This window comes from Sabethes cyaneus, chromosome 2 (assembly GCF_943734655.1).
Source record: "Sabethes cyaneus chromosome 2, idSabCyanKW18_F2, whole genome shotgun sequence".
Classification (NCBI taxonomy): Eukaryota; Metazoa; Arthropoda; class Insecta; order Diptera; family Culicidae; genus Sabethes; species Sabethes cyaneus.
The window spans coordinates 21,786,521-21,808,571 of NC_071354.1; the positions used below are offsets into that span (position 1 = coordinate 21,786,521).

Sequence of the window (22,051 nt, forward strand, 5' to 3'; positions counted from 1 at the left end):
GAATGGGAATATGCAAATCGTAGTCGGAATCGGTTTGCCATTGCTGTCGTTACTGTCTTATCCATCCACGCTCCCTTTCTGTGCTGTGCTGATGGAAGATGAAGCTAGAATCTATTGTCTCGTTTTATCCCCGGTGGAGAAGTGAATGTTGAAGTCAGAGATGAAAATTGCAGCTGATTGATTGAACCACGTTCTCTCCGTCGATGGAATTTGCGATACGTTGTGGGTTGATATGTTTGCTGATGAATCGAGATGTGGAGAGTAATATTTCATAAGTGGTCGTATTATTAAAATCGAAGGAATTCGATTTCTTGCCTGAGCAGAGTAACTGAATGTCAACTTATGAGCAGTAATCAATATTGCTATTGTCAGTAGTGTTCGGCTTTGAACGTAAAATATTTAACTTCTTGCAGTGATTGCAAATCGAATAACCTATAAAGTACAATAAATTATGATTGGCTATTGATTAGTGATGATAAAGTAGATATTCATTGGACTTTAATCCAAAGACCTTTTGTGATAGATGATTTTTATTGGTCTTCCGAATGGGTCTCATATTGAAGTTCAGTTTAATCGACCGGCGCCTGATCTCTGACAGCCACAGGTTTTATCACCCTGAACCATTTTGTTCGTCGTAATAGGGGTGTTAAGTAGTCACGCGTTCAGTATGCCCCAAAGATATTCATTTGACGTTAGACATGATCCCAACTATTGGTTGTACGCCGCTAGTGTTGTCCGATAGAAAATTGCTGAACATAAGAGTTTCAGTGAAAATTACGCTAGTGTTATTAAATTACAATTCATTCTGTTTCTAGCGTCAAAGTAAGTTAACCACCGCCATTGATGGGCTGCTTTCATCTCCGCCTTGACGGATCGAACCACTTGTTCCCACGATCCACCCATATGCGGAGCGGTCGGTAGGGTGAATACCCATTTTGTGGTTGTGTAAGTAAATGCTTCTACCATTGTTCCGCAGATCATCCGAATCTGCTCCCGTAGTACTGATGTTTGCTCACTGATGTTTACTCACATTTTTAATGTCTTAATGAATTTTCGTTTATCCATCCTTTACTTCTTACTTTTAACTACGTAACTAGGAATAGATTTTATTAAGTGAACTACTTATATTCTCTACAAATTTTTTGAAAGAAAAAAACCCGATTAAATCCACCTATTGGTGAAAGGAACCTTTGTTATACCATCTCATTTGTCATTTGAGTTAGAATTCGTCGCGTCTTCGGAACATAACTCTACTTTTTGATAACACTATGGTAGTTATCATCAATATATATGCAATTCAATGTAATATACTGATAAATTTGTATAACATTTCAAAGTAATCAATAAATGTCTTCCTTTTAATAGTAATTTGTTAATTTGAGTTAATAGCGGGGACGCATTCTGGGGTTTCGTTTAAGTTAGAAACTGGCCGTTTTCCTAGATGTATTCGGAACATTCTTAGAGCGTGTCCGGCTGTGGCCAATGTAATCCTGGACACTTTATATCACGACAAATGAACTACTTTTTCAATTTTGAGTACTTAAAGTTATCACATGTTGTATTTAAGTTCAATTCAGATACTGATACCCGATCCGGAACATTCCCGAACGTGTTCAGATTTGGCCGATGAAGTCTTGAACATTTTATACGACTAACAATGGTCTAGTTTTGCAATATCGAGTACTTGGAGGTGTCGCATGACGGGTTTGTTATGATTCAAGGTGCTTATATGTTCAAGATTCATATATTCCGGAACTTGTTCCGGATATATCTTCGGAACCGTATATCCGATTCAAATTCTGTTCAATAGAATTCTTTTAGGCCACAAAACTTTGCCTTTGGTGATTATTCAGTCAAATCGGTCCAGGCATTTCCTAAAGGCAGATGTTTATATTTTCACTACTGAGATTGTTATGCGTTTATTTGTAACTGACATAGTTTGATTTTTTTTTTCAAAATTTTGGGAACAAACATAACATTTGAAATATTGAAAGAATGAACAATTTATAGATGATTCCCAGGCTTACTTCAAAAGTGATGAAAAATCACATGGGACTATTATGCGTTTATGGGCAGTAATGGTAGTTATCATCAACACATATGCATGTGTATTGGAGTGTCCCAAAATAACACTATGTCAGAAAACCCGGGGGCTCACCCCTCAAATGATAGCTTAGGGTTGTCACAACAAAACTTTTATATGACGTCAACATTGATTGCCGCGATTTAGGGGTCGCACATTTGAGTTTTATGAAAAAATGGCATTTTTCAGGAGTAAATTCAAAAAAATATTTTTAGAAATGTTATAATAGATGAAACAAGGTACTTAACTATTTTTTTCACAATCATTGGGATCTGATACATTCATAAAAAAGTTATGGTGGCATGTCTGGAGTCATATTTGGTTACAACAATTTATTGAATTCGGCAAAAATTTAAAATTTTCGAAATTTCATTTAAATAAACATCAAAACAGGGTATCGAACAGTGTCTTAGAGCAACATAGCTATACTGTATAGATGGGAAATTTTATGACGAACAACTTTGCCGAAGAAAGTAAGGATGTATCTTTAAATCTCGCTGAGATATTCACCGTCATAAATGCTCAATTCGTCGAATCTTATCGATTGGTATATGTGACTCGGATCAACTTCGTGTTTTTCGACCAATTTTTAAACCTTTGCACAGTGGTTCAATCAGCGAAATACGTGATCGTTTGATATAGCGCCGAAACGTGAAGTTTTTCGCATATAATGTCTTTAGGAACATTTATTGGTATAACAAGCCCCTTCTTGTGAAAGAAATCTTTGGGTGATTAATTCCCTTAAAAGTGAGATACGAAATTTATTTTCTCGTATATTCGCGATACAGTTTTGGTACTTTCGGCAAAGTTGTAGTAAATATCAATGCAAACAACTTTATCAAAGACACCATACTTGTATCTCTTCATGGAAATTGTCTATGAAGCGTTATTCGTGGACAAACCCTTCAAAACAGTTTTTAAATCCTCACTTATTCTGGTCAACTTTTACGTGTTCATAGTGTTCTAGAAAGTTGTTTATCTTGCTTAAATCAACGTTTTTGTAGAACATTATTATACGCGATTTTCTGCAGTTTCGGAGATTTTGAGCATTTTTGATGAAAAATAGTACTAGTTTGAGCTTAAATGTTTCCCAAGGTGGCAAATGGCGGCAGATCAAACAACTCCTACTTAAAAGTACAACAAAAAATCTTTAAAAGCGAGTGTCAATTGTCTGTATCTGTTTGTATCCTCAAAAGTTATAGTTGTTTTAAAAATCCATCTCAGTCATGTTTATAGAGCAATTTAAATGTACTTCGGATGCAATAAACGCCATTTTGTTTACGTTGACAATCTTTTTCTAACAAATTGAGTTACCAGCAATTTTTTCGCCTATTTTCGAATCGAAAATAAATGCAGACTTAAAATTATTTGACGCAAATAATAAGAAAAAAGCTTCCAAATAACTAACTTAAGTCTATTTTATTCAATACCTTCGATTACATAGTATCTTTTCAAAAGATTGCACTCATAATGGGCTGGTACCGCATGGCAGAAACACAAATGGTCGAATCACGAATGGCCGAAATCAAAATGGCCGAATTTCAACAGCAGTCACAGAAGGCCGAATTTTCTCGGAATGACTAAATAACTATTTAATTGGAAAACAGTAACAGTAACAATTCACATTACTCAAACAAAAAATAAAATAAGCATTATTTTTCATCAAAAAAGCTCAAAATCTCCGACACTTCAGAAAATCACGTATAATAATTTTCTAGAAAAACGTTGATTTTAGCAAGATAAACAGCTTTCTAGAACACTATGAACACGTAAAAGTTGACCAGAATAAGTCAGAGTTAAAAAACTGTTTTAAGGGTTTGTTCACGAATAACGCTTCATAGACAATTTCCATGAAGAGATACAAGTTTGGTGTCTTTGACAAAGTTTTTTGCATTGATATTTACTATAACTTCGTCGAAAGTACCAAACCTGTATCTCGAATGTACGAGAAAATAAATTTCGTCTCTCACTTTTAAGGGAATTAATCACCCAAAAATTTCTCTCACAATAAAGGGCTTGTTATACCATGAAATGTTTCTAAAGACACTATATGCGAAAAACTTCACGTTTTGGCGCAATATCACACGATCACGTATTTCGCTAATTGGACCACTGTGCTTTGTTATAGTATAACAAAGGTTGAACGAGTACTGTATTTGAGAACTGACACTCGCAGGTCGATTGCTGCTCCGACAGAGGCACTCGATCGGGTATCAGACTTGTTAAAAGTATCGCTCGGAGCGACACGGCTCTTACCCACTCATGCATGCACCGCTCTCGACGCTTTGGATAGTTGAACACAGTATCGGTGTTGTGTTCTGGCTCGCTATCTGGGAAAGAAAGAACTCAAACGCGGTGCTCTCAACTTCAGCTCTATGACTTTGGTATGACCGGGTAGGCTGGCACGGTGTCACACATAAACTTGGTGATCAGTACGATTTATGAACGGCATTGCGTTTCTTCGACAAATAGACAAATGGAAACGAATGAATAAATTGCTCGAGTAAAGTGCCTTGGCATAATGCTGCACGGTGCACTCTTAATACATATAGCACTATATCATACAAAAGAAATTATCTCCGAGAGCCCAATATTCGTTTTAGCAACAAGTCGTCAAAATGCGCCAAAACCGAGAGCGTGTTAGTTATGAATGGGGCAGAATATTTAAACATGGATCGCAGTGCGGTGCGTGCTCTCAGAAGTCTGTACAGATATAATCAAAAAACTTAGTAACTAGCCGTCCACGATTTTGTAAAAATCAAAATACAGCCCGGACTCGATTATCCGATTTTTAGCCCGGGTAATCGAATCATTATTTTTGGAACAAAATTTTTTATTCTGATTTTTTGTTTTGATAATCGAATCCCCGGATAATCGAGTCCGGCCTGTACACTGATTACGTTCCGTAAACAAATATGTTGTTTGAGATACTCAAAATTTCAACAAATCAATTATATTAGATACGATACAACATTTAAATGAAATTAATAAAGCCGACACAAAAGCAATGCTTGATGATTCAAGAATAGTTCCATCTCACCAGAACACACATCGAACAAAAAGCCGCCTCAACCAACTATCCCAGCGCTATCAGCAGCCAAATAGCAAACTTGACAGATGACGCTGAATGTCAACACTTATCAGGGGCCCCCTGCACAAACAACGAAGTTGTCATTTGTGCTTTCCGGTAAACTTTGCGACCGGTGCGTGCCGAGCAGAATTGCAAAGTTTGGAATGTTCGCTATTTTCCTTGCATTTTCTCGGCAACATCGATCGGCTGACGGGGTTCGCTCGTTCGCTGCCGCTTGTTGGAAGGGTAAATAAATACAAATTAAAGCTCAACATTCAAGAATGCTCCCGCACGCGTCATCCGCCATCGCGCCGCTTGCACAGTTTCGGAAAGAATTTCACAAGTCGACAACCGGCAACAACGTGGACGACGACGAGACCGATTATCATGAAAATGGTAACAGCTTCAGCCTCGGAACAACCGCAACGTGCAACGTAAACGGCCGGGCCCGGCCCGGCTGGTGAAGGTGAATCGGAAGAGCAAGCGGAAAAACATGTGCCGGTGAGACACTGGCTGCTGCCAGGATGTTTTCTACCGCAGTCGTCGCCGCTTTCGCTAGCAGTTGGTATTTAAGACAATTTAGCTTAATTTATCGTGACAATGCACTGCTGGAGACAATTTTAGTCGGAGCAAGATTTACGGCTGATGTACGATCGGTTTCGTTCTGCCAGGCCCAGGACGGGATAAGGTTGATGGTATTATCAGCGCACTTTATCACTGGCCGTCGGATTAGAAAAGGTACTTAGGATGGATTTGGCGACTCGTTTGCTGGCTTGGCTACTTCGAACGAGGATGGAGATTTTCACAACACGGTACCTTTGAGTTGGGCAACGCCCAACCATTTTACTATCAGCACAAAAGTGGCCTGCAACATTCAATTACATGGTGCACTTATCTGAAGTACTTAAATCTGCATGCAATTCCTTCGCCGTCCCGAAAGCCCGCAGGCCGTAAGATACCCATCGACATGCATAAGCAGCAGCGAATCAACCCCGGTAAAATGGCTTAAACATCGACGCGCCGGAACGATGATCGGCCAGAGTGCTGTATGATGGAAAGATTCAGCCCATTTTTCTTTATGCGGCACCGTTTGCCACACCATGGATGGCTTGCCATCGGAAGCTTACCGACTGACTGACTGACTGACTGATGTGGCGGACGGACGGACAGATTTCGGACGGATCAACCGGATGGGTGTCTGCCCCCGGGGGCTCCACTCCGATCGGTGCAAACAGACGCATAAATCGCAGGAGAACAATCAAGGGACGTACCGTGGAACATTATCGTTACACGCAGTTTAAACGATTTTGACGTTCGATTTTCGCTGCTAACATTGCCGCGCAATGAATGGCCACTGGGCAGAAGCTGAAACACTTCAGTAAAGCGTGTTAAATGTTGATACGATCGACTGCCGCATCGAACCGAATTGCTTTGCTCCTCTGGAGCTGGTCGAACGGAATGGGAAATTCGGTTTTCAGTGGAAGGTAGCTTTCTCATCCCACAATAATGCGAAATCGAATGATTGAAATCAGACAGTTGCTGATTGCGACAAAACATTTCGTGACAATTGCAGGTCGCATTTTTATTGACAGCAAACGAACAAAAGTCACGAACTTCTGCCAAAAGGCACATCTTCGCTGATCGGTTCAAATATTTTTTGGTTTGGGTGAGAGGTACGCCAACAGGCATAATTGTACCTTTTAGCAGTCTGCACACAATAATCTTTTTCGCCTAGCTGGCAAACGGCTTGGTGTTTCCTTGCAGAAGCGTGACAAATAATTCGAAAATTGTTAATACAAACTGTTTCTTCCGTAGAATAGAATTATTGTGAACAAAAGAAGCTTGTTTATTAAAACAGAATATAGAATAGACCAACATCGAGTTTTTCTTTCTATTGGCCAGGCATTTATTTACTTTTTCATAACGTCAGTTTTTAAAATCAACGGAGCGGATGGTAGAAGAGAATAATAAAACAAAGGTGTTTGCAGTATCCAAACAGAGTGGGATAAGGCGTGAAGGGGAAAGCTAGGGCAAAAAGGAACGGTACACATCTTATTATCTTATTATATTTATAATTATAAGAGGCTTGTGTTTGTCGCCAAAACGAGGGGCGCGATATGTATTTTTGTGGTAATAATCGCCCACATTAAGCAAAGACTCAAACCAATCATACCAGATTACATTCAAGACGAGCAAAAGTAACGTAGTTGCACCTCATAGACCCGAGCAGGAGCGAAGAGCAAAATAATATAAAAACCATATCAAACTGTGTTATAATAGTATATTTTGTTATTGAATAGATATGGAGATACATTGATACAGTACCGCCCCGCTAATCCGACAAATTTATAGTCGGTTAGCGAATTTTGACTCGATAATCCGACAGTCAAACTGACGTCAGTGTGAGTTTGAAATGTGGTTTTGTTTACATCCATACGTAAACAACTCCGGAAATTTTTGAAAATATCTGTCGAAAGTACGCAATAACTATGTTTTATACTCGGTAATGCTCAATTTCGTCAACAAAATACTTTGAAATTCTTAGTTAGTGTCGAAATAAGCGCAAGCACATCAGTCTATTGAGAGTAGCAATGAAAATATTATAGCCATGGCAAAAGTGAACGTATTGTCGATTGAGAGTAGCAATGAAAATATTATAGCCATGGCAAAAGTGAACGTAGTTAGAAGCAGCACCATGTGCCATTTCCATTTAGTTAGAAAGAGTGCCATTCTGACTTTAACGGAGACGCCAAACGAAGGTAGTGTTCGATTGAAAGAAGTCAAGTACAATACGTTTTAATTCGGAATTTTCCGGAGTAGCGAGATCCGGACTATTGAGTCGTCGGATTATTGGGTGTCGGATTAGCGGGGGGATACTGTAACACATTTTTTATTGAGTAGATATTTAGAACAGTGATTGTAAGATGAGTTTAATAGCTGATTTTGTTATCATATCTTATTATGGCCTTAAAATGACATTCGATGTATTTCATAAACAAATTTTTTATTGATTAAAGAGATTTTAGATTATAAATATTTTATAAAATGATTTTTTAATAGCTCATATGCTACTGCTTTTGTTATTCAATACCTTAATAATACTAAAATATGTTATTCTAAACTCTGAATACAGTCATGTTATCGCTTTGTTATTCAAATAACACAAGTATTTATTTTTTTGGTCTTAAAGGAGCAAAAATTTGAAATTAGTTTTTATTATTTTACCAACTATGTCAGCCAAAACAAGACCAAATTTTGATACTAGTTATTCGATTTCCATAATATATTTTGCTATCATTTGCATGCTCGGGGAGTTACATAGCGTACCACCAATTTGCGCACAATTAAACGCGAGGCAACGCGCGGGGGTTACAGCTAGTATTTATATAAGAGGCTTATGTCTGTACCGAAAACAAGGTCTCTGACAGGACGTCATAAGAGGCTTATCGGTAACTAAAAACAGATCCCTGACCGGACCTCATGCTTTCGTAGCAATGAGTTGTATTCTCAGTCATCTCACTGGTCGACTGCTGGACTGCTCGATTGCTCAACTGGTTGACTAGACTGCTCGACTGGACTGGTCGATTAGATTGCTCGATTTAATTGCTCGACTGGACTGCTTAACTGAACTGCTCGACTGAACTGTTCGATTCGACTGCTCGACTCAGCTGCTTGATTGGACAGATCGACTTGATTCTTGACTGAACAGCTCGATTTAACTGCTCGAGTGGACTATTCGACTTAACTACTCGATTCGACTGTTTAACACATTTGCTTGACTTACTACTCGATTTGACTACTCAACTTAAGTGCACGATTGAACTGCTTGACTGGACTGTTCGATTCGACTGGACTGCTTGACTGGACAGCATGATTCATTTGCTCGACTCAACTATTCGATTCAACGCTCGCCTCAACTGCTCGATTCAACTACTTGATTCCACTGCTCGACTGGACTACTCGATTCAACTGGTCGAATGAACTGCTTGACTCAACTACTCGATTGGACTATTCTAATCGGCTGCTCGACTCAACTGCTCAACCCGATTGCTCGATTTACTGCTCGACTAGACTACTCGATTTGATTGCTCGACTCAACTGACAGCTTTATTCAACAGCTCGACTAGACTGCTTGACTTAGCCACTCAACCCGACTGCTCGATTCAACTGCTTGACTGGACTACTCGACTCGACTGGTCGACTCAACTGTTCGACTTAACTGCTCGACTGAACCACTTGATCCGAATACCTGACTAAACTATTCGATTCGAGTGCTCAACTGGACTACTCGACTGGACTACTTGACTCGACTGCTCGACTCAACTGCTCGACTCAACTGCTCAACTGGACTACTTGACTCAACTGCTCGAATAAACTGTTCAACTGAACTACTCAACTCAACTTCTCGACTCGACTGCTCGAATGAAATGCTCGACTCAACTGTTCGACTTAACCGCTTGACCCGGCTGCTTAACTAAACCATTCGATTCGACTGCTCGACTCGACTGCTCTGCTAGACTACTCGATCCAACTGTTTGACTGGACTACTCGACTTAACTGCTCGACTGGACTGCTAGCTTTAACTGCTCGACTTGACCACTCGATTCAACTGCTCGACTCGACTGCTCCGCTCGACTGCTCGACTCAACTTCTCGATTGCACTACTTGACTGAACAACTTGATTTAACTGCTCGATTTGACTGTTCGACTTGACTATTCGACTCGACTGCTCGAAACAACTGCTTGACTCGATTGCTTGCCGCGATATCATATGGTCGGTGTTAAATCAGACTGGACCAAGTAGCAAAATTTAAAAAAATGAGTTAATGATAGCTAACGATCAAGAATTTTCTAAGCAACATTTTACTCTAATCAGACTTAAATGTTATAGTACTTAAATGTTGCAAACAGCCAGAGTTAGAAGATGATTTCGAATGCAGCAAACTTTGAATGCGTTTTTCTCGAAGTCGGAATTTTGCCACTCGGTTCTATCTGACTTAACACCGACCATATGAATCGGTTTGCGGCAGACAATAGACGGTTCAGAGCCACTCACACCAAAAAGCCATATTGCCCATCTATAGAATCAGTACAGTGGAGATAATATTCTTATTCAGTTAAATAAAATCCAATACGACCATAAAAACTATTTGCTTCAGCTTTCGGCAATGACTCTTTTATGTGCAACATCTAAGAGCTATATAATGCAATATAAGAACTCAAAGGACTAATACAAAGATCCACAAACACTGGCCAATGGAATGTATCCGCAGTTTTCTGAATTCTGAACAGACAGTTATATTTCCCGGATCGTACGATTCGGGCCCAACTAGTACTTAATAAGCGTTGTTTCAATGACACCTCCGTAGCTAATTTTTTGCTCTTTTTTCTTCACGTCTTGTCCCACTCTCACTCTCACAACACCATTGCTTCATTACTTTCTTTCTCGTCCCCTCGTCTTCTCGTTTTCTTCGTAGGTTTTCTCATCCCCTCATTATGTCGGCCAAGACAAAAACACGAAGTTGGTCTAACATATGTCTGTTATATTGGTATTTTTGTATACAATTTGCACCATTTTCGTATATTTGTTGGGAAATTTTTGCATAGAGTTTGTACCATTTATATGCCATTTTGTTTAATTTTTATATCATTTTTGTATAATTTTTGTGTCATTTTTGTGAAACTGTTTGTCAAACTTTTATTTGTAATTTTTGTGACATTTTTCTGTACCATTGTTTCCATTTTTCTGTGACATTTTTGTAACTTTTTACATATTTTTTATGTCATTTTTTGCAGCTTTTGTTATTTCATTCTTGTATCGTATTCGAATCAAATCTTATGCCATGTTTCTAGCGTTTTTTAGTAATTTTTTCGTCATTTTTGCCCCAATATTGCACTGAATTGGTGTCTTGCAACATTCACGTATCGTTATTGCGTAATTAAATTACAACATTTGGGATCAGTCCCGGTGGAGTGGTTAGCATTCACGCCTCTTACGTCGAGGACCCGGCACCCGGGTTCAAATCCCAATCCCACAGAAGTCACGAATTAAAGTGACTATAATCTCACAAAAAAAAATCACAATATTTCATATATTTTAACGAAGGACTATGTCTTATGGCAAGCTTCGTCCCAACAGGTCGAAGATTTGTTACGACGATTAAACCTAGACCAATTTGATGTCTCTGCTTGGAAAACACGTCAGAAAAAGTGACAAAACCTCCGCGTCGCAACAAGTTTCTTTTAGGACTACGATAAACCTAGAAAAAATTTGGTGTCTGTGATAGGGAAGTATGTCAGGAAAAGTGACAAAATCCCCTCGTTCCAACAAGCTTTTTATAGGACCACGAAAAACCTACTCGGATCTGATGTTTGTGTTGGAAAAGTGCGCTATAGCTGCAGTGTTTTCGATAAAAAATATGATTCTGTATGGATGCGTAATAAGACAGGTAATAAGACAGCAGTAGTTTGTGTTCTTGCTTTCGCCAAATTGTTTCCAAATGCACATTCTCGCCAGCGCAACTTTGATGTGTCCTCAAACTCAGATCCACGTGATTTGAATTAAGCACGTGGTTCGGTTTAAATATCTTTAGTTACATTCTTTAGTCTTACGGGACACAATTAGCAACCATTTTTACCGTGTAAATTGGTTCTTGTTTCGCCAAATTTTTGGTAAATAGCTTGTAAAATTAGTGACTAAAAAGGATTTCACTTTCCAGTTATATATCAGGTATTTGCCTAAATAGGATCTGATTTGCGTGGTGGGCACTGGGTCTCGTAGCACTGAAATGTGTCTTTATGGATTAAGTCTCAAAAGCATGTAGTATAGTATATTTGTTTTTTGTTTCGTAACTTTTAACTACAAAAGTAAAATACTGCGCTTATTAAATAGTTTTTCTTTCTTTTGTTCTTCGGTTTACTGGAATTCCGTTAATCAAAATTCATAGTGTCTCATTTTTTCTAAATATGTATTTCGTTTTAGTATTTTTAACTTTTAAATTTTATATCTCAATATGTGTTTATACGCTTAATGTAAATATCTTTCGTTCCACATGGTATTATAGTGAGACCACTTCTTTTTGCGTAATTTTCAACAAATATTTTGAAATTCTTTTCTACAAAATTGTTTTTCTCTTATTAGGCATATTTGGGATAGAAACTTAAAATCTTTTATTTCGATATGGTATTGATACAATTAGATTTGCTTAAGAAAAGCTTTCCGAGACGGATGTTATTACTCAGTATGACTAAAAAACCGTAATTTTAGGTCAAAATCAATTTGTATTACATGAACAATCAAACATTCAATAACCTACGATAGCATTAGGTACCCGCGGAGACACTCGCTTTCACCGTTGCTGTCTGAAACGAAAAATAATAAACTGCTCTGCTGACTCTCACACATCCCTCCACATGAACGACGCAGTCTTCCGATCACGTCCGGCGTCAGTTCAGGACTGCCGTCGCGGTGATTACTGCAGCAGCAGCAGCAGAAAAAACAGCAGTGCTCCGAGGAGATGTCAATTGCTTATCGGCTGATTTCCTGATTTAGTTTTATCGCTGGAGCGCGGCATTCAATCAGCTTGCCAAAACGTGACCCCGGTGGTTCAAGCAGGCCCGGGCTTTCGATTGGCCGCTTTCCAAAGGACAAGCATCGACAGAATGTGCTACAGAATTTTTATTTCTGTTTATCGTCGGCTCGAACGAATTGACTCCCTACTGGCATCCCCGCTTCTGCAATCCACCAGTACGACGGGTGCATCTGTAGTTGGGGTACGAGGATGGGTGACTTTCCTTTGTCTTGTGGAAACGGTACCGAAAAGCGTCTTGGGCCAAAAGAAAGATCATAAATCAAGCCTTGTTCTTTGTTTCGAGCAGTGCACCGTCAAAACGGTTCACCGAGGGGGTGGCCATCCAAAATGCTGTGTACTTGGTTATTGTGGCGATGAAACACGAAAGAAAACAGGCGAATAACCTTTTCCTCTGTGATCCCCAAAGGGACAGGCTAGAACACTACCGGAAAGTTGCTGACGCGAGCAGCACACTGGAAGGATTATTACGCTGTCAGCGTTTGGCGTCCGGTGTGCCGAATTCAAGCTCCTTTGCACAGCTTTTTTTTTCGGAAATCTCTACCGAAATTTATTGGGAAAAAACTATAGTTTAATACTACAAACCGTTTTCCGCCTAATTGGCCAATTAGCATCAAATTCCGCTATTCCGAATTATGTTACCGTTTCACAATCTTTACCCTATAACACCCATTTAGAGGAGATTACGTTGAATGCACTGAGAAGCAGCAGACTAGAGTTCGTGATGAATTTTGTATATTAATATGTAGTTTTAGGTTGGGTGAGCGTTTAAATAAATTATATATAGTATACTTTGTTATAATTATAAAAACTAAATTAAAATCGAATTTAAAATCAATAAATATTTAGGGACAAATAAAATATACAATAAAAGTAACTCCGAGTAAATAAAAATAGGGACAAATTAAAAACGCTCACAATGCAACGATGCAACACGGAATCCACAATTTGACAATTACCAACGTCAGTTATAAGTCAATCGATAAAATGTCAGTTCAGTGGCTCAAGTAAACGGCAGGAAATAAAGTGAGGAATTTCTCCCTCCAGCAGTATTGGAGCTACCGACACTTTCTGTTAAGTAGTTGACCAAGTAAGATGAAAATTATTAAGCTCCGGCTATTGGATTAAAATAGTTAACGTGTTAAGCCAACTGACACCTGTTACTATTAATTGTACAAGATCCGTGGCACGCATAGTGGATTAACCTAGTCAGGTATGAAGAGGTTTATAGGTTACGGGGAAAGCATCAACCCTAACCTCAGTGGATTTATACTGATGAATTTATTCTGTCCACGTGCTAGGACCCATTAATCTTTGGCATCAAGACGCCGTCAGCGCAGAATTAACCCATTGTTCTTTTGGAATACCGCATCCGCGGTCGAACCCGTGCTTCCGAGGTCAGACGCGCTCGAAGAGAGGATGTGACGAGCCGGGATGAATCAAATAGATCGAGCAGAATAACCCTGATAGTAGAGATACCGTCCCCGCGGTAGGATCCCCCGCCTTTGAGGTCACTCGCGCTCATAGGGAGGCGGTGACGGGTCAGGGGTGAAGCAGAACGATCGAGCCGTGAACCATCGAACCTGTAGTCGAGAATCTATTTCCAGTTTCTACGCATACGAGCTCGGAATCTCGACACTCTAGTAGCCGGATTGAACTGACCACGTGAGATTAGCAGCAATGAAATCGATGTACCTAATAAGCACCAACGGTCGGCCGACCACCACAATAAGCAGCATCGACAGCAACCAGCATCGTGAGTAGAGTGTGACAGCCAAAAAGAGTTAGATTAGAATAAATAGATATAAAAGTGTAATTTAGGGCTTTTGATTTCTTGATCCAGAAAAGTAGACCCGGAGCCGACTCTGAGAGCCTTCGCGTTCTCAAGGTTGAGCTAGCCAGTGAGAAAAGAGGTCTTGAGAGCCCAGCCCCTACACGGTTCCCAGTGGTTCGACCAGGAACCTGGGGTGAACGTAACCGAGGCCCCTCCGGCCTCGGAAGTAACAATTATTCCATTTTGTGAAAATAATCCACTATAAATAATTTGTCCGCTGTAAACAACAGCTAAATATTGCTCTCACTCCACTTATCGGTCGGCGCTATTCCCGCCTTATCTGCCGCCTCTGCTGCCGGCCTCCTGCTCGGCCAATTCCATTCCGAGAGGAATTCGCTCCGGCCCCCGGACCCAATTTTCCGCAGACACAGCCACGGCCGACGAGTGCCAGCCAGCCCGGTCCGTACTAAACGGCAAATGAAATAACTTGCCTTCATGTTAAATTAAATCCCATTAGCAACTAAGTGAACTTGCACACTGCATCCTGCGGCTCCCTCGTTACACTCGACCCGTCGACGAAATTCTTCCCTCCGTCGCTTCTTCAACGGGCGACGGGCGCCCATTTTGCATGCGATCATGTTGTAAATATATTGGGTCCCGAGATTCACTAGACCTGGTCGTGCTCTGTTTGGCGTAAAACTCTTCCTTGCATGCATCCGTGTCTGCATAGTTGCATGCGAATGCAGTTCTACTGCCTGAACAACGACCGACACGGGTCGGGGGCGAATGTGTTGTGTGTAATTAATAACATTCGGCTGCTTCGTCCCGCTGCTCCACTCCGCAATCCACCCACTGTCTGATAAGCCCGTCGGAAAATTTGCATGCCACTTTACTATTGTACATCGAGATTCAATGCTACCTGCCCTATCGGTCCATTCCCCCCGGTAGGACTGTCCTTTCCCAGGGGAGAGTCGGTATTCATTAAAGAAAACCAGAACGTCGTCGTCTTAGTTGGTCTACCGTCTACCAGTTCGGATGCATTCTAGCTTTGAATATGCGCACAAGTTCATGGATATATTTATGTTATCATCTTAGTTACTGGTGACTATTAGTTCTGCCAACTCAACCGACCGTTTCGGAACCGTCCTTCTGGAATTTTCCCGAACCAGACGTCCCTAATTTTTGCCTTCTGCGTTCGTTGTCTATCCAAATGAGGCCCCGAAGTGTTCCATCTTCTAATGGTCGTACACTCCATTGCTAACTAAAGTTAATTCGTTTGCAAGAGTGTGGATGCATGCTTGCATGGCTACATGCATGCATGCATCCATGCATACATCCATACAGTAAGCGGCAGTGGAGATTTTTGTCTTTAGCGTAATAAATTTTACGATAAGCACCACATGTACTGTCGATAGAGGACGCTGCTGCTGCAACAATTCTCGTAAATTTTGCTCACTTGAAAATATCGCAGTTTATCATTTTGAGCTCCGATATCGGAAACATGGAAGGTCTCCATCCGACACGCGAAATATTGCCGGCAGCCGAAAAATCGACAAAATTGCATCTTCTACAGTGGAAGATTTTGACTCGGTTTACTATCAATCAATCAGCGTTGGAACGCACGGGGCACGGAAAAGTAAGAAACTGGTGGAGAACGACAGCCAAAATGAAAGAGAACAATTTCAGGTTTTTATCTTGCGGTATCAGTGGAAAAAGGCAAATGAAGATAATCGCGGAAAAATGTCATTCCATTGAACGGATGAAATTATGTAGGTTTGAGAGTTTTGGGAAGTGGGATTGCAACAATTTTTTGTGAATTGCTAAATCATATTCAATATGAAAATGACCAAGCACACTTAAATATTGATTTTTTAATTTTTAAGAATCGTAAATCACAGTTCATATATATGCGATATGATCAAAACAACAAAAATCAATTTGCGACAACGAAAATCTAATTCGGCGAGGCAGCTGGTGCTCGAGGAAGCGTTAACAGTTCAGAGTCTGATGTTCGATTTTTGATTTCTGATTTCTAATTTCTGATGCCTGACTTCTGATTTTACAATTTCCGGATTTTCTGATATTTTGGTTTCCTGATTTTCTGATCATCTGATTTTCTAATTTTCTAATTTTCTTATTTTTGGATTTTCTGAGTTTCTGATTTTTTGATTTTCTGATCTACTGATTTTCTGATCTTCTGCTTTTTTGATCTTCTGACCTTCTGATCTTCTGACCTTCTGATCTTCTGATCTTCTGATTTCTGATCTTCTAATCTTCTGATTTCTGATCTTCTGATCTTCTGATTTCTGATTTCTGATTTCTTATTTCTGATTTCTGATTTCTGATTTCTGATTTCTGATTTCTGATTTCTGATTTCTGATTTCTGATTTCTGATTTCTGATTTCTGATTTCTGATTTCTGATTTCTGATTTCTGATTTCTGATTTCTGATTTCTGATTTCTGATTTCTGATTTCTGATTTCTGATTTCTGATTTCTGATTTCTGATTTCTGATTTCTGATTTCTGATTTCTGATTTCTGATTTCTGATTTCTGATTTCTGATTTCTGATTTCTGATTTCTGATTTCTGATTTCTGATTTCTGATTTCTGATTTCTGATTTCTGATTTCTGATTTCTGATTTCTGATTTCTGATTTCTGATTTCTGATTTCTGATTTCTGATTTCTGATTTCTGATTTCTGATTTCTGATTTCTGATTTCTGATTTCTGATTTCTGATTTCTGATTTCTGATTTCTGATTTCTGATTTCTGATTTTTGATTTCTGATTTCTGATTTCTGATTTCTGATTTCTGATTTCTGATTTCTGATTTCTGATTTCTGATTTCTGATTTCTGATTTCTGATTTCTGATTTCTGATTTCTGATTTCTGATTTCTGATTTCTGATTTCTGATTTCTGATTTCTGATTTCTGGTTTCTGATTTCTGATTTCTGATTTCTGATTTCTGATTTCTGATTTCTGATTTCTGATTTCTGATTTCTGATTTCTGATTTCTGATTTCTAATTGTTGGTTTGATTCTAATTGTTCGCTTCTTATCAAATAATTTTAACCGATCACCTCTCGCGCTTCTGTTCGCTTGTTACTGCTGGTTGAGTTGGCCGTCTCGGAAGGTAAGAAGTAGCCAACAAATATACCAGCTCCAAGTAAATGTCAAAATGCCAGTAAATGGGTCAAGCGTCAAAATCCATAAAACCATGGGCTTAATAAAATGAAATAGTTTTAGTAACATCTTTTGCATCTTCATATGAGAATTTGTTCGTTCTTCATAGAACGGTTTTCGGTAATTGATGAAGCCTAGGAAACTTGGAACTTAGGGCTTTTCACTCGGTTTTCTTTAGTAACACAAATTTATCCATCACCAATGCTACAGTAATAATACGTAGCGTAATTTTTCTTTGGCAGCAAAAGGAGAACGGATCACTGGTAACTTTGCTCTTTTGTTCAGACTGGAATTGAAATGCTCCATTTTATTTTACGTACATGGTAGAATGAAGGACCATGAAAAATAGGTGTGGCCGATTCTTGTCGCTTGCTCTGGTACATAACACGAGGTAAGCCGGCGAACAGCATAATTCAAACGCTAGCTGAGCTACTGCCAGCATCGTTTGCCAGGGCAAACGAAAGTCACGCTCGACTCGTGCACGTTTGCAGTTCCCGGTCGGTCGTGTTCATCAGCTGCTGAGGAAAGGAAAGTATGCTGAGCATGTGTTGGATGGAGCTGGAGCACTCGTTTCGCTGCCGTGATGGAATATCTGGCTGTCGAAGTTGTGGAATTGGCAGGAAATATGCTGCACGGGACAACAAAACGACCAGAAGCATCCCACGTCACTTGCAGCTGGCCACTTGGAGTGGTATTTCATCATGATTCAGGACCACACACGAACGGCTTCGTTGATCGCATAGCTGCTGAGGCTTTCCGGCTGGTCCGTTGCAATAAGCCGTGCCTGGTTAGCGGTTATCGGTCGGTACTCCAATTTACCGAAAAGAGAATTACGTTAAGTGCGTTAGTGCAAGTTTATTGCAAGCTGGAGTTATGATAATCAAACAATCGGTCCTTTTCAGGGCCACACAACGATTGAAGAGTTTATTATATTTTCTTGCCCAGTTATTACCATAATAACACAGGCAACGAGGGAAAAGTTGAATTTTTCGCCATTGCGGACGACCAACAAATGACGGCAATAAGTTTTCTGCAGCTTGTTAATGCTTTATTACCAGTGTTCTTTTGTAACCCGCAGAACAGTTGCGCAAAATTTTCAACTTTTTGAAAACTCTCGTGTACCGTCTACCAATTAACTGAGGAAAAGCACTATTCAACGTAGAAACAGATCATAAAAATTTATTTACTGTTTGGTTTAGTTACCGACTTGGTTTCGTTTTAATAAAATAGTTTCAATCAGGGATGGTTCGATCACTTTGACTCAATTTTGATTCATTCGACAGTACCGTCTTAACGGGGCCAAATATGACAAAGTTATATATGGGACATTTGTAAAACAGGTCACTAACTATAATTTTTCTGGATTAAGTTTTGCTGTATCTTTTGTAGTTGGGGCGCTACAATGCTAGTATCTTATTAGTGACTAAATGAACGTTCATTTAGTCACTGATGAGTTACTAGCGTTGTAGCACCGTAACTACAAAAGATACAGCAAAACTTTGTTCAGAAAAATTGTAGATTAGAACTAGTTCTACAAATGTCCCATATGTAACATTGTCATATTTGGCTCGACTGAGACGGTACTGTCAAATTAATCAAAATTGAGTCAAAGTGATCGAACCATCCCTGGTTTCAATCAATTCATGGATATAACTCCAAAATCGGTTGAGGATTGAACGTATATAATGTTTCTACTTTAATAAACGTTACGTATGTAGGTTGTATACATGAAGAATCGTATTATTACATACATGGATACATCCTACTATCGCTACAAAGAGACTTACGTGGTCCTACGTCACCTATGCGGTCGTGTCTTGTGCACAACTCCTCTGATTTTTAAATTTCAGGTTTCGTCTTCTACTAAGCCGCATCAAAAACTTCAGTGATGCATATTTGAGATTCTACAATCGGTCAAACGCAACGCTTTATATGAATCTTTTCTGATTTTATTTTCTGATGCCCAATGTCCATTGTTTAATGTCCAATACTGAATCTCCAATGGCCAATTTTTAATGTCATATGTCCAATATCCTGTATGCAGTGTCCGCTGTTCAATGTCCAATGTCTATTGTTCACTGTCCAATGCCCAATATGCAGTGTGCACTGTTCAATGTCCAATGTCCAATATCCATTGTCCAATGTCCAGTATGCAATATTCTCTGCCCAATGTCCAATGTCCAATGTCCAGTGTCCGATTTTCAATGTCTAATGTCCATTATCCATTGTCCATTGTTCATTGTCCAGTGTCCAATATGTAATGTCCACTGTTCAATGTCCAATGTCCAATGTTTAATGTTTAAAATACAATGTCCAGCATGCAATTCCCACTGTTCAATGTTCAAAGTTCAACGTCCAATATCCATTGTCCAGTATCCAATATCCTGTACTGTACCTCTGAAATCGTAGTCGTAGTCGAAATACGTATCTGTCAAGCATAAAATATACATAGCAGAATTAAAATAAGTTATCTTTTTATTTAATTTCCAGGTTTCGAATTCTACTAAGACGCTCCAAAAACTTCAGTCAATGAACATTGACTATTGCACAGTGGACATCAGGCATCGGATTTCGGACGTCGAACACCGGAGATCAAATCTTATATAATGGATATTGGACATTGAACACCAAACATTGGACATTGTACATCGGTCATCGAACTCCGAACTTCCGACAACGAAAATTGGACAGCAAGAATCGAATATCGGACATTTGACATCGGAAGAATACATTGGATATCGCAATTTGGACATTGTACATCGGGTTTTGGGCATTGGATATTAGACCTTAGAGACTGGACATAGGCATAAGACTTCGGATATCGGAATTTGAACATTGGACATCGGACACTGGACATTGCAAATTGAATATCAGAAAAATCAAAGTTGAGAAATGTAGTTCCTCAGAAATCAGAATCGGAAATCGGACATCGAACTTCAGAAAATCAAAAATAGTACAAAATTAGAAATCGGTTATCATAAATCAGGCTATCGATAATAGGACACCGCCTCTAGTTTCTGATAATAAATAACAGAAGTTGGCGCAAGTGTTTCATTACGCGCCATGCGTGAGAGTATGCTTGAAACTATCAATGTTTCTCTGTTGAATACAACAGATGTCGTTACTTCGTAGCTCATAGTGTGCATTTCCGTAACAGCTGAATTATGAGCGACAATAAATTTGCTAAAATCAACACCCTTACTCTCTCATGCATCTCAGTTTCTTTGGTGTTTATCGCTAATCGCAATATAACGTTTGACACCTGAACCAATAAATAGTTGGTAAACATTGTTTTTATTTATTGCGTTCATGTTACGAAATTTAATTTTTTCGAATTGAAATGTCGCAAACATACTCTTCATAAAGCCCTATAAATGTATCTTTATAGGGCTTTAGCTTTTTAGAGCTCTCGGATGACTGGTAGTAAGATGCTATGGAGAGGTATAGGAAATATTTGTTTTTTATCAAAATTAGGCAGAAATCATGAAAATTAAGTATAACAGAATAACTGTACCACAAATAAAATATGATTAGTGATTGTTTTTCAGGTAGGTAAACATAAATAAGTGAGAAATTTTGATTTTACTACCACTAGAAAAGCGCCATCTCTTGAAAAGCAACGGTTCGTATGGTGTCCTATTCAGAAAATCTGACAATTTTATAATCTGAAAATGTCGTACAATTGTTCAATCGTCAAATCGTAAAATTGTAAAATTGTAAAACCGTAAAATTGTAAAATTGTAATATCGTAAAATCATGAAATCATAAAACCGCAAAATCTGGTTCTCAAGTCCAAAATCCTAAAATCCCAAAGCCCCAAAATCCTTAAATTATTAGTAAATTAGAAAAACTATAATTTTTAAATTATCAGAATCAAAAATCCAGATCAAAGCGGAAATATAAGGCAGAATGGCTAACTATTGTTTCAGAAGATGTTGTTGTAAAAAAGAGAATAAATAGTTTAATAAAAAATAATAAACAGATTAATTAGATTAATAAAATGAAGCATGTAAAAAAATAGAATTGGCGAAAAGTAGAGTCAAAGAATTTAAAGAATTCCCGAAAATCTTAGAGAAATCACAGAAAGACAAAATGATGTCTGTCTCAATCAGAAAGGTAAAAAATATAAATTAACTAAGAAAAGTACGAACAAGATAAGGAAAAAGGACAACACACTAAACATAAGCAGATAAGAAAAAATCATAGTAGAAATAAGACAAATATCAGAAAAGCAATGACAGTAAAATAAAGTTTTTAAATTTCAGAACAGTCAGCAGAATGTCATAAACTGGCAAAAATCTTAATTTTGAGTAAAAATTTAAATCAAATTCTAATTGCTTGGTGAGTTCCCCAA

At 38.8% G+C, this 22,051-nt stretch overlaps 1 protein-coding gene across 1 annotated transcript in view; it reads right to left on the reverse strand.

The window, feature by feature from the left end:
* Positions 1 to 22,051, reverse strand: part of LOC128735179 (roundabout homolog 2-like) — a 144,403-nt gene that overhangs the window by 67,261 nt on the left and 55,091 nt on the right. The gene's annotated exons all lie outside the window — the stretch shown is intronic.